This window comes from Anabrus simplex, chromosome 7 (assembly GCF_040414725.1).
Source record: "Anabrus simplex isolate iqAnaSimp1 chromosome 7, ASM4041472v1, whole genome shotgun sequence".
In the NCBI taxonomy this organism is placed as follows: domain Eukaryota; kingdom Metazoa; phylum Arthropoda; class Insecta; order Orthoptera; family Tettigoniidae; genus Anabrus; species Anabrus simplex.
The window spans coordinates 90,205,165-90,222,117 of record NC_090271.1 but is presented as its reverse complement, the minus strand read 5'-3'; the positions used below and the strand labels follow the sequence as shown (position 1 = coordinate 90,222,117).

Sequence of the window (16,953 nt, the reverse complement as noted above, 5' to 3'; positions counted from 1 at the left end):
AATGTAATGAATGCATAGTGCACTAGTCATAGTCTAGGGAAAATTAACTCCTCTAGGTCCCCCTACTGATCTCGAGTGATTAGTGACTGGTTAAGTGGTATAATTTTTCCTTCCACAGCCCAGAGTTTTTAACATTATAACAAAGCAAAAATAATGAAATCTTACTTGGAATTCCTTTCTTCTTTTATTCTTTTTTAGAGGAGAGATGTGTTCATTGCGATGTCTAGGAACCCACCATCCCGCCCCCAGAAGTACATTGACTTTTATAACCTAATAAGAGCAGCACCCACCATTGGCCATGGCTAAAGTAACTACTTGCATTCTCATTGGTCAACGTGAACAGAATGTGATGTCATTGCCATCAATGCTGATAATTACATTACCGGGTGAGTTGGCCGTGTGGTTAGGAGCGCGCAGCTGTGAGCTCGCATCCGGGAGATAGTGGGTTCGGACCCCACTGTCGGCAGCCCTGAAGATGATTTTCCGTGGTTTCCCATTTTCACACCAGGCAAATGCTGGGGCTGTACCTTAATTAAGGCCACGGCCGCTTCCTTCCCATTCCTAGGCTTTTCCTGTCCCATCGTCGCCATAAGACCAATCTGTGTCGGTGCGACGTAAAACAAATAGCAAATAGATAAATACATTGCGTTACCAACCCCGGCTGAATAAAAACACAAAGAAAAAACACCATGTAAAGGAAACAGTGTGAAATACACAACAGTAGTAATTTCATTTCATACTTAGCCTACTTTTGAATGGTCTTGTCCAGGTTCTATCTTAATCGTCCGCACGTCCAGACCAATCGTGTTTCCACACGAAAATAGAGGCCTAGGGCTGCTTCGCGGCTTCTAACCGTTCAGACCAATGGTCTTGTCCACGGCAAGAATCCTAACCGTCCAGACCAATCGTCTTGTCCACGGCAAGAATTCTAACCGTCCAGACCAATCGTCTTGTCCACGGCATTAATCCTAACCGTCCAGACCAATCGTGTTTCCTCATGAAACTAGGGGCCTACGGCCGTTTCGTGGCTTCTAACCGTCCAGATCAAAAGTCTTGTCCATGGCAAGAATCCTAATCGTCCAGACCAATCGTCTTGTCCACGGCAAGAATCCTAACCGTCCAGACCAATCGTCTTGTCCACGGCAAGAATCCTAACTATCCAGACCAATCATCTTCTGTCCAGACCAATCTTGTTTCCTCACGAAACTAGGGGCCGAGGGCCGCTTTGCGGCTTCTAACCGTCCAGACCAATGGTCTTGTCTAGATCCTATCCCAACTGTCCGCACGGCAAGAACTAATCCAGACCAAAGGTCTAACCAATGTAAGAATAATCACTACCGCCAGCTATCGAAGTACCACTCATTAGTTCCTAAGTACAGAGGTTGGCAGCGCTAAGCGCTTCTTGACAACATCCTTCCCGAGCGTGGAAACAAACGACAGTCGTTCTGCGCGCAGCTGAATGTAGCGAGTGCTGGGCTGCGGAAGGTAAAATTATAATGGTTAAGTTTTGGTTCACTGGAAAGCACTGTATATTATGAAACTCATGACTGGGTGGAGGGGGGGGGGGAATTTTCATGACAAAATGTATATAGAGTGTTCAGAGCATAAAGGCTTATTAATATGAACAGTTTTAGACCTTAGTACCAATTTTAGCTTTTGTAATTTATAATAATTTTTATTCCTTTTTATGGAAATATGTTGCACTGTAAACACAGCAGAAGATCACAATAAAGGGAACCAAGTTTTTAACCAATGGCTGCGTTTGTAAGTTCTGCCACTTAAAAATTGATACGAAAACTGTAGTGAAATCTCATTAGTACGATCCTCATTAAGATGCTTCCTTGCTTAGCATGTTGTAAATTTTTTTTTTTGCTAGGGGCTTTACGTCGCACCGACACAGATAGGTCTTATGACGACGATGGGATAGGAAAGTCCTAGGAGTTGGAAGGAATGTTGTAAATTAAAAGTTCAGAATCTCGTCATATTAAATCTATTTAAAAATACCTCGCTTATTAGATCATGAATTTTCGCTATTACTGCTTAGTACAATCACATTTTGCCCATCACTGAAAATGTTCTTTTGTCATCCCTCGTGAATGGAACGGGTTTTCCAAAACAGGTAAGAGCCCTTGGGGAAAGTAACGTAGTAACAGGAATAGGCCTTGAATTCGTAAATTTCTCTGGGTAAATTGCACTTTTGGGGAGCATGCTATTAATCTGCTTATTGTATTGATTAGGTGGTCAATTTAATAAATAACTTACTGTTATTATTCTAATCAAATATCATCAGTACGGATCAAAACGATGTTTATTACATGTAATATTACATGTAATATCGTGGACTTGCCTTCGACCAAGACGATATATTGTAGTTGGTCTTGCCAAGATTGAGCATGCTTCGACCCACGCAGACAATCGCAGACAGAATGACGCGATTGGAAAGAACCTCGAGAATTCCACTAGCAACAATAAAACTTACGCGAATAATTTTCTCGCTTGCTTGGCGCGGATAACTGCATATCCAACTCGTCTCCACTGGATGAAGATTCAACGAAATCCCCTTACCTTTCAATTTTTATTTCGTATTTATTAATTCGTTATTTACTAATTATTACTAATTTATTATTTCAACTCCTCAATTCACAAGTACCTTAACAGAATTCATTAACAGATTTAGAAATAATTATTACCGCTTAGAGGTTATGGCAATGTTAACAAACCGCATGGGAGAAGAACAAGGAACAGAATAGGAGTGGAAACGTACGTGGTCTGTCCAGTGAGTTTCCTCTCTCGCACATGTATTCCATTGCGCATGTCCGTACTACGCGTTCATGCCACAGGCCTCGGACGAGTTCTGGCGGTCAGTAACTGCAGTTTGAGGTATGTTGGAATGCCACATTTGAGCACGTGCATCAGTCCGGGATTGGTTTGGTGTTTGTTGGAACGCTTTCTCTCAACTGCGCACCCGGCTAGAAATAGCCACACAAAAATATTTTTCTTCTTTCTTCGTTTCGGCCTGCTGTGGACCACGTTATTTCAACCGTTTGCAGAGGAGCACGTTTCTGGATGTTTTCGAGTGTGATTCCTATTTCTTGAAGGTCTTTTTAAACTTCGATAAACTAGGGTCCCTTGGTTTTCTTGTTAAGAAAGTAGGAAAAGATCCTATTGGTCTGTCTCTGTGTGCTCATGCGTGCTATAAGGCCATAAAAATTAATCCTCCTTTTCCGAATCGTGTCCGTTATCCTCTCCGTATGCTGATACAGATCGCTGTTGTGTCGTCTCCTGTACTCACCATTTTCTTTGATTGGTCCAAGAATCTTTCTCAGGATTTTTCTTTCTTTAGCTTCTAGCTTCTCCATCAGACCTTTTCTGTTCATTGCAAGGGATTCTGCTGCGTACAGTGCTTCCGGGCGTACAACCGAACAATAATGCCTAAGCTTGGCGTTGGACATTGATCGTTTGTTGTAGACATTCCTAGTCAGGTGATATGCCACCTCCATCTTGTTGATTCTGCACATGATTGCTTCTTTCTCAGATTTGTTAGGTACTATCCACTCGCCTAGGTACTTAAACTTTTCCACCTGCTTGATTTTTCCCTGTTCCACAATGAGCTCTCTGGGAGCTGGCTTGATGTTGGTTATAAACTCTGCTTTTTGGAAAGAGATTTGGAGGCCAGCTTTTGCTGCTTGGATTCTCAGTTGGTTAATTTGATTTTCAGCAGTATCTGGGGAATCAGAAAAGATCGCTAGGTCATCTCCAAAAGCTAGGCAGTCTATGATAAGATCATCTTTCTTATATCCTATTCTAAGGCCATTCTCAACCGCTTCCTTGCACATCTCCTTGCGCCATTCCCGAATGATTTTCTCCAAAACGCAGTTGAAGAGAAGCGGTGATAGTCCATCCCCTTGCCTAACACCAGTCTTGATTTCGAAGACGTTCAAAATTTCTCCCCTGAATTTCACCCTGGACGTAGTGCTGGTTAATGTCTGTTGAATGATAGCTCTCGTTTTGTTGTCTAAGCCCATTTCCTTCAGAATGCGGAGGAGGGTGTGTTGATCTATGGAGTCGTAGGCTTTTTGGAAGTCAACAAAAGTAACTACAAAATTCTTATTCCTGGATTTTAGGTACGACAGGGCAGACTTAAGGTTCATGATCTGCTCTGCACAAGATCGTCCTTTTCTAAAGCCTCCTTGGTATTCGCCCACCTGTGAATCAAGTTGCTCTTCTGCCCGAGTTTGAAGGGCTTTGGAGAGAATTTTGTATGTTACTGAGAGAAGGGAGATGCCGTGATATATTATTATTATTATTATTATTATTATTATTATTATTATTATTATGAGAAACTACTTTTGTACTGGCTGTGACTACATCATCAACAAGTTTCCACTCAAGGATGATGTGTTAAAGCATGCTCAAGTTGCTCGTGTTGGAACGAACCTAATATTGCACATGGAAGAAACTGTTTAAGTGCTGATCAGTTGGTTATTGGCATTCAAACTTCAAACACAGTGAGTGATCTCCAGGATCCAGATAAACCCCTTTTCATCAATGAGAAACTGTCCGACTCGTTGGCTCAATGGTCAGCGTACTGGCCTTCGGTTCAGAGGTTCCCGGGTCGGGGATTTTAACCTTCATTGGTTAATTCCATTGGCTCGGGGGCTGGGTGATTGTGCTGTCCCCAACATCCCTGCAACTCAACACACCACACATAACACTATCCTTCACCACAATAACACGCAGTTACCTACAAATGGCAGATGCCGCCCACCCTCATCGGAGGGTCTGCCTTACAAGGGCTGCACCCGGCTAGAAATAGCCACACAAAAATATTATTATTATAATGAGAAACTACTTTTGTACTGCCTGTGACTACATCATCAACAAGTTTCCGCTCAAGGATGATGTGTTAAAGCATGCTCAAGTTGCTAGGTTAGACAAAATTGAAGATGCACAGTTTTCTTCCATTCACTTTTCCTTCGGAAAAGTTTCCTATCATGTTATGCAAAGAAAAGGAAAGTACAGATGAGGTGATGAATGAGCTTCAGACGGAGTTCGCAGCTCTTTAGTTAGATGACACTTTGGCTGCAAATCAAGATGCTGCAAGTGATTGCAGTCAAGTATAACTGAATTTCTAGAATAATGCTCTCTATTCTCACCATACCCCATAGCAATGCAGAAGGTGAACGTGTTTTCAGCCTTGTGAAGAAAAATAGAACAGAGTTCAGATCAGATCATGCATGTTCAATGAATCTTTGGAGTCTATTTCTATTTTGAAGATCAGGAGTTCTGGTTCCTGTTATGACAAAACAATTTCTCCAGACTTTTTGCAGGAAGCTAAAAAGGTCACAACTATGACTTTAAAGTCGAACTAGCCTGTGATTTGCAGTCTGTATTATATTATTTCTTGCCTGTGTTACGTTAAACAAGTTTTATTGTCCAAAGCCTTTTTCAATTATCGCATATGTGCTTAATTTATCAAGGAAGTCCTGTCATGTATGCTCCAAATTAATATTCACCATGCCTGCTGTTGTTTAACATGGACTTTTTCTTGATTGTTATGTTCATCTACAAATCATTGGCCTATGATGTAAGTAGATATAATTCCATTGAAGTATCCTGTTTAAAGCATGAGTTATTGTATTTTGTTGCCCAGAAGTAGTAGTATTTTCGTCAAGCCGGGGTATGTCGAAAATTGTTAGATTTTTTGTCGTGTGTGAGTTTTACGACCTTTTTCAGAAGTTTGCAGATATGGACTTGTCTCGTCAGAGAACTGATTATTTCATTCGTGATAGTTTCATAGGCCCTGAGTCAGTTCCCCCTTTCGATGCACTGAATCCTACACTTATCGACTCAGACTCCAAATTCCATACAGATGTCTCTAAAAAACGATTGATTAGATGCAAATAAATTGATCGCTATCAATTTTAGTTTCAATAAGACATATTTACGATTATTTGATTTTGACAAAGGGAAATTTGATACTTTTGTTTTTTTTGGACTCATGTTGAGTTCTGTGCTAACTAAACTGATTGGTATATAAATAATAGGTGATAGAGCTCTCAAAAAGCAGTAGTATATGGTAGGTGCATTGGCTGGGTGAAGTTGAATGCAACATTTATTATTATAGCATGGGCTACTCTTGTATGAGGCGGCTGGAGACCTATTCCTTTGATTAAGGATCCTGAAGCCAATTAACAATACTCGTGTTAACAGTTACAGATGTTTAAAATGCCCATGGTATTATAGCTGTGGTGAGCCTTGACTGACCAAGTGACCACTACTCAGCCCAAAAGCCTACAGATACCGGGCAAGTTGGCCATGCGGTTAGAGGCGCACAGCTGTGAACTTGCATCTGGGGGATAGTGGGTTCGAATCCCACTGTCGGCAGCCCTGAGTATGGTTTTCCGTGGTTTCCCGTTTTCACACCAGGCAAACGCTCGGGCTGTACCTTAATTAAAGCCATGGCCGCTTCCTTCCAACTCCTAGGCCTTTCCTATCCCATCGTCGCCATAAGACCTAACTGTGTCGGTGCGACGTAAAGCCACTAGGAAAAAAAACCCTACAGATTACGAGGTGACGTGTAGTCAGCGCAATTAAACCTCTCGGCTGTTATTCTTTACTTTCTAGACTGGGGCTAATATATCACCGTTGGAATGCTACGCAATTGTTCTTGCGTAGTTGGAATGGACCTCGAACTACCCTGCATATCCAGGTGAAAATTGCTGACCTGGGCGGGAATCAAACCTGGAGCCTCCCAGTAAGATGTAGACTTTATACCTCTAGCTCACACTTTACAGTTGATAGGACAAAAATAACCTATGTTTACCGTATTTTTACTTAGGAAACTTTTGACGAGCCGTGACCTTTCCATTTCACAACGGACACGACTACTCCGGTGCTACGTTTTCAGCATTCTGTTGTACGGCGTTGAGGCATGGACACTAACTGAGACCATGTGCAAGAGATTGCGAGCATTTGAAATGTGGACGTACCGAAGGATGCTGAAGATACCTTGGACAGCTAAAATGACCAATATAGACGTTTTGCACCGTATGAACAAAGAACCAGAAATTCTCACTACCATCAAGAGAAGGAAACTAGAATACTTTGGTCATATGATGCGGAACTCTAAATACCACCTTCTGCAAGTAATTCTCCAAGGGAAAATTAATGGAAAACGTGGTCCGGGGAGAAGTAGGACATCATGGCTGGGCAACTTGAGCCAGTGGTTTGGGGTGACAAAGCTTACTCTGTTCAGAACAGCTATGAACAAACAACAGATCATGCTACTGATCGCCAACGTTCTGCGAGGACATGGCACATGAAGAAGATTAGACCCCCCCCCCCTGGCTTTTCGAGATGAAAATGAAAACAATATATCTTGCATATAAGACCCCCCCCCCCCCAATGTAATTCGTCAGAGAAGAACAACGATTCAGCTTTGAAGAGGGTACAAGTCTTATTGCAGCTCTGATGATATCGCACAAATTTGTGAATAGTTTCGTCTGTACGACCTACACAATGAAGACGCGTCGAATCCATGCGGTACATCCGTGTTTCATACTTAAGAAATGTCTGCCTCCGTAGCGTAGGTCTACTGCAGCTCTGATGACGTCGCACAAATAGGTGAATAGGCCTAGCTTCATGTCCGACCCGCGCATTGCAAGCATGCGTCAGTCATGCTATGTGTCTATGTTTTGTAGTGAATAATGTCTGCCAGCGTAATGTAGCACAATTAGTTGCTGTTCTCGGGAGTCTGACTTCGATTTCCGGTATCGTACTGCCAGAGATTTATGAATGGCAGGAAGTTTGATATGTGGCATAGATTTTAAGGCTGTCTCAGTTTCTGTCCAGGTGATGGGAGGTTCCTCATTGTAGGCTTGGATTTCCAGTTCTGTATTTTGTTCTTAAACTGGTCTATTCAGTGGGTGGTCGAAATGGTTCTTCAGGACTTCTCTCATGTCACTTTCTGTCCTAACCAGATTTCCATTTTCATCTTAAAGTGCCTTTATGGTATTCATTGGTTTCCTTTTATCTCTGATAACACTGTACGGTAGTTTCTTATTGCCTCTGCTGTCTTCCTCCAGTTTCTTAGTGAATATATTCCATGCCGTGGTCGTTTCTTCTGTAACTGTTCTTTTAATGTTCAGTTTCTTGTTTCGGTATAACTGTTTCTGATCTTTGCCTCGTCTCTTGTAAGATCCGCTTTATTTTTCTCCTGATTCCTTTCTTTCTGCAAGAGATTTCTTTACCTGATTGCTGCTCTTACTCTTTCATTCCACCAAGGTGTTTCCTTCTCCCTTGTTTTCATACTTGTCTTTCCACAAAGTTCAGTTGCTTCCTTAACCAATGTGTCCCTTAGTCTGGTCCATTCTGCCTCTCCATTTTTTCTTTCGTCTCTTGGTAACAGGGTTTTTATCCGGTTCTGATATTCAGTTCTCTTATCTGTTTTCTGGAGTTCCCATACTTTAATTTTTGGCAATTTCCTGTTCTGTACTTTTGGCACATAGAAGTTTCTCAGGTCCGCTACTAATAGACTGTAGTTACTGTCTCGCTGGGTACTACTCTGACATCTGTTACTATTCTGCTCCTTTCTTCATCTGAGATGATTTAATCAATTACAGTCTTTTGTAGTCCATCCCAACTGTATTGTGTTATCTTATGGCTCTGTCTCGTCTTGAACCAACTATTTTTCACCACCAACCCACTCCTCATACAACAATCAAGGAGATGTTCACCTTCTATATTTCTTCCACCATATCCATGAATTCCCATTATGTTCTCATATCCTGCTTTATCTGTCCAATCTGTGCATTCAGATCTCCTATAATGATTACTCTCTCTGTACTAATATCTTTTTCCAAATCATCAAGAAACTGGTTCTTATCCTCTTGACAACATCCAGTTTAAGGTGCATACACCTCTACCAAAGTTCATTTTTCTTTCCCCTCCTGTGGGTGGGGGACGCAGACAAAGAATTCACTCACGGTATCCCCTGCCTGACGTAAGAGGCGACTAAAAGGGGCGACCAAGGGATGATCAAATTAGAACCATGAAACTACTTGTGATTAATACCACCACGCGGGGAACACCATGGGTCGCTTTTACTTGCTCGTAGTACCACTATGTTGAGTACCACATAGGTTTGTGATTAGTAGCAAACGAGAGCGCGACGGCTTTTACAGTACCTGTGATTAGCAGCACTATATGAGCGACACCATGGGAAGAGGGAACCCATGGTTCTGGCTTGCCTATGATTAGTACCCACTATATAAGGAGCACTACGGGATAGTGAGAGTCCCTGTGGTTAGTACCGTTATGTGCTGAACACCATAGGTTTGCGTTGCCTGTAAATGGCACCGCAATGTGCGAAACAGCGTAGGTCTGTAATACACGTGCGAATTTCATTACCTGTGAGTAGTACCATAATGTGTGGAATACCGCGAGTCTATGCTATTCTTGATTTGTACTGCAACATGACAAATATCATGGTTCTACATTCCTAGCAATAAGTACCATTCTGAGGGACCGCTGACTTGGATTTTGGACCCCTTTCGACTACAAGTATCATCGATTCAGTATTGTGCTATAGAAGCAGTCCCTTGGTCAGTAAATACTATTGTTCTACGCCAGCTTCTGTGCATGTGAGGCACTGTGGGTCGGTTCCACTGATCGTTTTAAATTCATATCCGTCCATTCATTCTTTGTCCTCTTGTTTTGAATTGTGGTCAGTGGATTTTTTTGGGCTTTTAATTTGAAATTACATTTTGTCTCATTTCGTACCATTAGGGGCCGATGACCTATATGTTAGGCCCCTTTAAACAACAAGCATCATCATCTTTCCCTAAATGCACAGTCACCTTTATTATTCTGTCACTAACGTACTGAATGTCAGCGATTCCTTCTAGAACTTTACTCATGATTAAGGGCCTTATTTTGTGGTGAAATAAAACTGTTGATTTCGGTGTTAAAACTAACGCTATTTCGGTAGGTATTTCGTGAAATAAATTGCCATACTGATCGATGTTTCTTGTGAAATATTCCTTATGGTATGGGGTAAATCTAACTAATTTTGTGATTAGGGGTTTTAAAGTGAACACTTGTAATGTATTAAATTGTTATTAAACCTTAGAACAACCAAATATACAAAATGTTGTAGAAATAAATACCGGTAGGCCTATATAAATCACTGAAACCTCAAAATGAAGTTAGGAATTTATACGTAGCCTACACGTTTTTGCCGGTCCCGTGGTGTAGGGGTAGCGTGCTTGCCTCTCGCCAGGAGGCCCCAGGTTCGATTCCCGGCCAGGTCAGGGATTTTTTTCTCGACCTGAGGGCTGGTTCGAGGTCCACTCAGCCTACCTGATTAGAACTGAGGAGCTATTGACGGTGAGATATCGGCCACGGTCTTGAAAGCCCAGAATTATGGCCGAGAGGATGCGTCGTGCTGACCACACGACCCCTCGTAATCTGCAGGCCTTCAGGCTGAGCAGCGGTCACAGGGCAGGCCAAGGCCCTTTCAGGGCGTTAAGTGCCATGGGGTTTGGTTTGGTTCTACGTGTTTTAACATTTTGAATGACTTGTCTCCAAAGTAGAAAACTACGCATGGTTTCAACATTATCAGGATTCAGAGTTGTGCGACAGTCAGAAAGTATGTTTTTGTAAACAAAGCAGCCCCTTTCGCTGACCACATTAGACGTCAAAAACCATAATACTTGCGAACACTTGGTGCAAATCCTCCTAAAACTTCACTAACAATGTCTTCTTTCTTCTCTTCTATCAGACGTGCTTTCACTGCATTTTGCAAAGCCATATATCCCTGGAAGATATTCATGGATATGCTGGTGCTGCCCAGCCGGGGATGAGTAACTCAGACGGTTAAGGCGTTGGCTTTCTGAGCTCAAGTTGGTAGGTACAATCCTGGCCTAGTCCGGTGCTTAAATACGTCAGCCCCGTGTTACTAGTTTTATTGGCGCGTAAAAACCTCCTGTGGGACAACATTTCGGCATCTCCGAAAACCATAAAAGTAGTTAGTGGGACGTAAAAACAATAACATTATTACAACTCAACCAGGCGATTTATTTATTTATTTATTTATTTATTTATTCATTTATTTATTTATTTATTTATTTATTTATTTATTTATTTATTTATTTATTTGCTCTTTGCTTTATGTCGCACCGACACAGATAGGTCTTACGGCGACGATGGGATAGGAAAGGCCTAGGAATTGGAAGGAAGCGACCGTGGCCTTAAAACCCCGGCATTTGCCTGGTGTGAAAATGGGAAACCACAGAAAAACATCTTCAGGGCTGCCGATAGTGGGGCTCGAACCCACTATCTCCCGATTACTGGATACTGCCTCCACTTAAGCGACTGCAGCTATCGACCTCGGTGCGATTTATTTAGAATAGGCCTGCTAATATCGTCATATTTTATAATAAAGTCGGTATTATTTATCTTCCCTTTTATATTCATCCATGTCCTCATGCCAGGTTTATCCAATTTTTCTATAGAAATGCTGGCTTGCATGAATGCTTTTGTTGTGTCTATTACAAATTGCTCTCTGTCACTTTTCAACTCCTTTGCGATGTGTAAAGTATCGCCGATTGTTATTTGCCGCTTAAAATTATGTTCATTTGCTTCATTCTTCTTCTTTTTGTGTGTTTCTGATTCTCTACAGTATTTATCGCACGCATCTCTTCGTTTTCACGTAATGCGAACATTACAGTACTTGCACATTAGAATCCTTCTTGCAGCATCAAATACATAGAACGCCTCACTGTTGTATTCCTCGGCCCTCGGAAAAACTGTTGTGACTTTAGTTTTCAGCATTTTTGTACTTAAAATGCTGGACATTTGCTGATAAAGGTTCATAAGTGGCGAACTTTCAATGCGAAAGGGTATAATGCGCACTGCTGTATCTACAACCGATCTTGCTACGACCACGCCATTTGCTGTAATCGATAACAGATATCGATTTTTAAAATGATTGCCTTAGAGATCGCGGAACTGAATACACATACTTCCGATACACAGGGCTCATCGCTTTGTGTGCATTTGTATAGAGAATATACAGCGCTATCAATCAACTGAGAAGGAAACTACCATAGTCAAGTTCTCAAGAGCTTTTAAACGTTTATTGGAGTTCTATTTCGATACGATTTCGCATTTTTCTTACCAAGTGGGGTATATTTCGTGATTATTTGCGCGATTCGCGTAATAAACAGATTTCGCGATATTTCGCGAGTTCATTTCGCTAAAATACGTTACGGTACGGTACCTACAAGGTCATATAAAGGCTAGAAAGAAGATAAGAAAAATTTCGTGCTTATCGCTATTACCAAAAAATACGGCCCCTACTCATGATGAAACCAACACCAGTCATCTCTTTGTCTTTTCCATGCCAATACAGTGTATACTATTTTCTTAATTTCTTCATTCCTTTCCGTCCATTTGGTTTCACTCAGCCCCAGTATCATTAATTTCCTCCTTTCCATGAGGTCCACTCATGGTGAAAACTGGCATTAGGCCAGGAAGAGTGGCGAAGTAGTGCGCCTGGCTACCGCATGGCAACACGGAATTCACCTAAGCTATTCTGTAGCCAATTCCTGTCACCTAGTGTGAAGCGGCCCTTACCTCTCTTGTCAAGAGATAGACATTCCTTCAAATAACGCTTTAATTTCAGTGACCAAACGCTATCGAAATTGGGATCAAGGTATGTCATTTGAAAGCTCAAGCTTTCCACTTCAAGGAGAATTAAAATACAAACAGCTTAGATCTTAACCGCTAGATTGCAGTGCAATACACGCATGTACCATGTGAGCAGACCACCTCACTCCATCGCATGTGAAGCTCACTGCATGATGAACAATGCATGGCACTCCACGCGCAGACTTAATCAATACACCATTATGGAGCTTGACTGGCAGTGGTAGCTTTACGTACAAGTCCCATAGCCAGCTTGCTTGCTTGCTTGCTTGCTGAGTCCGATGTTCCTCCTGTACACGTGAGACACAAGTAAGTGCTATAAGTCTATGAAGTTGAGGTTCATAAAATTACTATTTTATAAGTTAATTGGTTCCCCTTGTTGGTTTTATCTTTTGGATTGCTTCGTTTCAAGATTTTTATTCCTTTTCTTTTTGAAAGTTCGTAGTTTTTATAGACTCTGTTTGAATTTTGAATGTTATCTACATGAATGTTTGGTACATAACCTTTCACCAAGCATGGACAGAAGAGATACTGAGCTGTTGCAAGCTAAATGTACACTGTGTAAAAGGAATTTTAAGAATATTACTGGTCTGCGTATACACTTATCAAAGTCGCATCGAGACAAATTAACCTCTGAAAATATAGTTTATCATGCAAGCCACACTGATTCATTACTACCATCATTGACGTTAGACCCACCATCATCATAATCTTTGGACACAGGAGTCAATTCTAACCTGGGTAGATATCATCGCTCTAATTATAGAGAATGTGATTCGGAATCAGATGATAGTTTAAATTCTTCTATCAGTAATATAATTGTAACTATCAGCAACGGCGAGGAACACCATAACCGTAAATGGGAACATAGTAATCCTGAATTGAATGAACCTGATACTTGTCCGTATTATGGTAAAACATTTCGTTGTGTCAGTATTCATATAGTTTGTGTTCATCCCGATATACACAGGCAAAACATTACCCAGCGATATGGGGTACAGGATGATCTGATACCCCGTCCTGTCAAAACATAAAATTCGGATGCGAATTCCGATGATAATTATGTTTTGGGAAAAACGGCTCTTAGAAATTTAAAATGGAGTTAAAGATGAAAAATTTGACAGTGTAATAGAGAAGTTCACTCAATTTTTGCATAGGGCAACATCTAAATGCAAAGGTCCTGAACGTACAGCAGTAAAATATTTCAGAGCTCAAAAGGCTAGGCAAATTAAACGTGAACCTTCAAAATATTCTACTTGTAGCAATCCTCAGCACCGTGATAAACGGTTTAGGGATAAGAAACGAAATCAGTATAAATATGATCTCTTTCAACATAATTACTATTATAGAAGAAAGAAGGTTGTTCAAAATTTTATGACAAATACTGAAGGTAAACAGTGTACACTTCCTGCTGTGATAGTACATATATCACACCCTCGCACTGTATGTTGAAGTTAGAGATATTATTGTCAGTATTCGATTTATTATTATTATTATTATTATTATGATCATCATCATCAGCATTTCATTGGTATATTTTGTCATTAATCTTTGTAAGCTGGAAGGTATCCATGTGTGTAGTATGAGTAATTTGTTTTGCACGAGTGGGAAAACATTGCTATATTGGACTCTAGTAATTTGTATGACTCATGCGGGCATCCCAGTCTGATGAGTTGAGCTTGTTGTTGTACTAGGAAAGTTCTATGACTCATGTAAAACACCTGAGAGTTTGTTTATGTCTTGGGAGCATGAAGAAGTTCAGGGCATGGTCTTGACAAGAGGATCACTCATGATTTGCTGGCAAGGATCAATCTCGGCGAATCATGTGAGACCTGAGGTCTTTATATACGGTGACATCACAGCGGAAGAGAACTACAACAGACACTCGGTACGGACAAGAAGGAGTGCTGACGCTGTACGAGAAGGAAGTAGTGCTGATACACGGTACTGGAGTGACACGGCTACAATGAACTGGACTTCAAACGTTCGTGGAATGTAGTCTTGTTATGTTCGTGGAAGGTGGCTGATTGACAAATTGTGGAGTGTTTACGCATTAAGTATTGTAGCACTTGTGGCGGCTTGGCATTATATGTTGGTGAAAGCTATCTCAGACTTTCCATAATTTATGTTCAGGATTGACAAGCGTGTGTTACTCAAATATATATATCTTTACAACAAGTGTCTGTGAACACAGTATTACGTGGTACAGTATCTGTGTGATGTTATAACTGCCGATTATTAGAATCGACAAGTCGTATTGATATAGAGACAGTAAAGGGTTCTTACATACATATATGTACATTGTTCAACGAACTAACTACAAATGTTGGCTTAGTTCTCGCTTTCGTTTTCCCACTGTTTTCATTATTGTTGTTGTAAATATGGAGTCTTCCATCAATCTTTTTGGTGTGTGTGTTATATGTATAATTTTGTGTGTTGATGAGGTGCTCATGCACGGATTTTGTTAAGAATATAGTTAGCTATTTTAGAATCAGTGGAGTTACTGATGAACCTAGGTGCAGTTCCTACCTATTTAGTAGTTTTCAGATGGTTAGGTAAGGCCTGAAGCAGATGTACCAGTACTCAGCATTATGTACACGCCCTGGGATATAAAATTCGAGGGATCCATTCTGGTGAACTCTGGCGCCCATACTACGGACATTTCGATTAACTATTTTATTAATTTAATTTATTTCAAGTATTTTATGAAGTTTTTGTGTAATGTCATTTATTTACATATTTTTATTTATGTATTATTCATGATTTTATTTATCAGTATTCATCAAATTATTACACTGCTTCGGAAGTGTGCGACTTCTGTTCCAATTCCATAGGCACAGAAAATTCTGCTGTTCTAAGTAACTACACTTCTTCTGATGATGAGGGTAACGAATATGACTGTTCCGTGACAGACAAGGAGATTCAACAAGCTATGAAGGGAATAAATATTGATACTGCGCCTGGCCCTGATCGAGTATTTCATAAGGTCATAAAGGAAATCGAATGTTCGAAAATCATCAGTATTATAGCAAATATAATGATAACCTGGGATTATGTTCCACGAAGTTTTAGAAGAGGTCGTATTATCCTGTTATTTAAATCAGGAGATCCAAACGTACTTGGTAACTGGCGTCCAGTAACTATAAATTTATTCTATTTTAAGAAGGATATTTGAAAGAAGTCTGGAAAGAAAAATTAGACCTTTCATTGACTTGTCAACCCAGCAAAGAGGTTTTGTGTCTACACCAGGTACATTCATAAATTCATCTTTGGTCAACAGTTTTCTTCAAGACGTGAAACTAAAAAAAAGAATTGTTGCATCACTTTTCTAGATGTATCCAAAGATTTCGATAATATTGGTCATAATCATTTGGAATATGCAATAAATTTGACATCTGTTTCCAAGAAGCTGAAGTCTTTAATAATCTCTCTTTTCAGGAATAATTCGATTCATGTGGAAATAGACGCGATCACTCGAACTAAGGAAATTCAAATTTAACAGGGGAGTAGCTCAAGGATCGCCTCTATCGCCTCTTCTGTTTAATTTGGCAATTGATTTCATACTAAGGGAGTTAAACGACTTAGAACTTGCTACTCAATTCGGCTACAATCTTGTGCAAAATATCGACAATGTGGCAGCGCTAGGTTTTGCTGATGATATTGCGTTAATATTTAAAGATAAAAAAATTGATATATCAACAAGCTCAATTCAAAATCTGCGGTGTTCATTCAAGTTCCACTTCACATTGAATGTTTTCATTTTGCTACTAACAAGTTCATTTTAATGATAGTAAGACTGAAGTAATGACAAATATTTGGATTTTAACCCATTCGTACTGTACTAGTGTTACTCCAGTATATTGGGAATAAGACAAAGGTTTACAATACAGGATATTATTAGCTTCATAAAATTGTTAAACATAATGAAAGTTCAAGGACAATTATACAATTCAAGAATATTGAATCGATACAGTTAGCCAGATCTCATAGAAAGGTTTTAAATAGATGGTTAATAGATGAGTTTCGTCTATAAGTTTTAAAGACAATATTAATACCAAGATTTTAGACAATTGTGTTTAAGCTTGAGACATAACATTTTAGTTGTTACATGATCAGTAAAATATTGTAAGACTTGTCACTCATGCTTGTAGAGCATATTTTTAGCTCAATAGAATATGTTCATGATCTTATTATGCCTTGAGTAAATGTTATTTGGCTGATGATGCTCACTAAAAGGAGCGG

General features: G+C 40.3%; 1 protein-coding gene across 1 annotated transcript in view; it reads left to right on the top strand.

Annotated features, from left to right (window-relative positions):
• Snx21 (Sorting nexin 21) overlaps nt 1-16,953 on the top strand; it is a 67,792-nt gene that overhangs the window by 3,313 nt on the left and 47,526 nt on the right. The window lies entirely within an intron of this gene.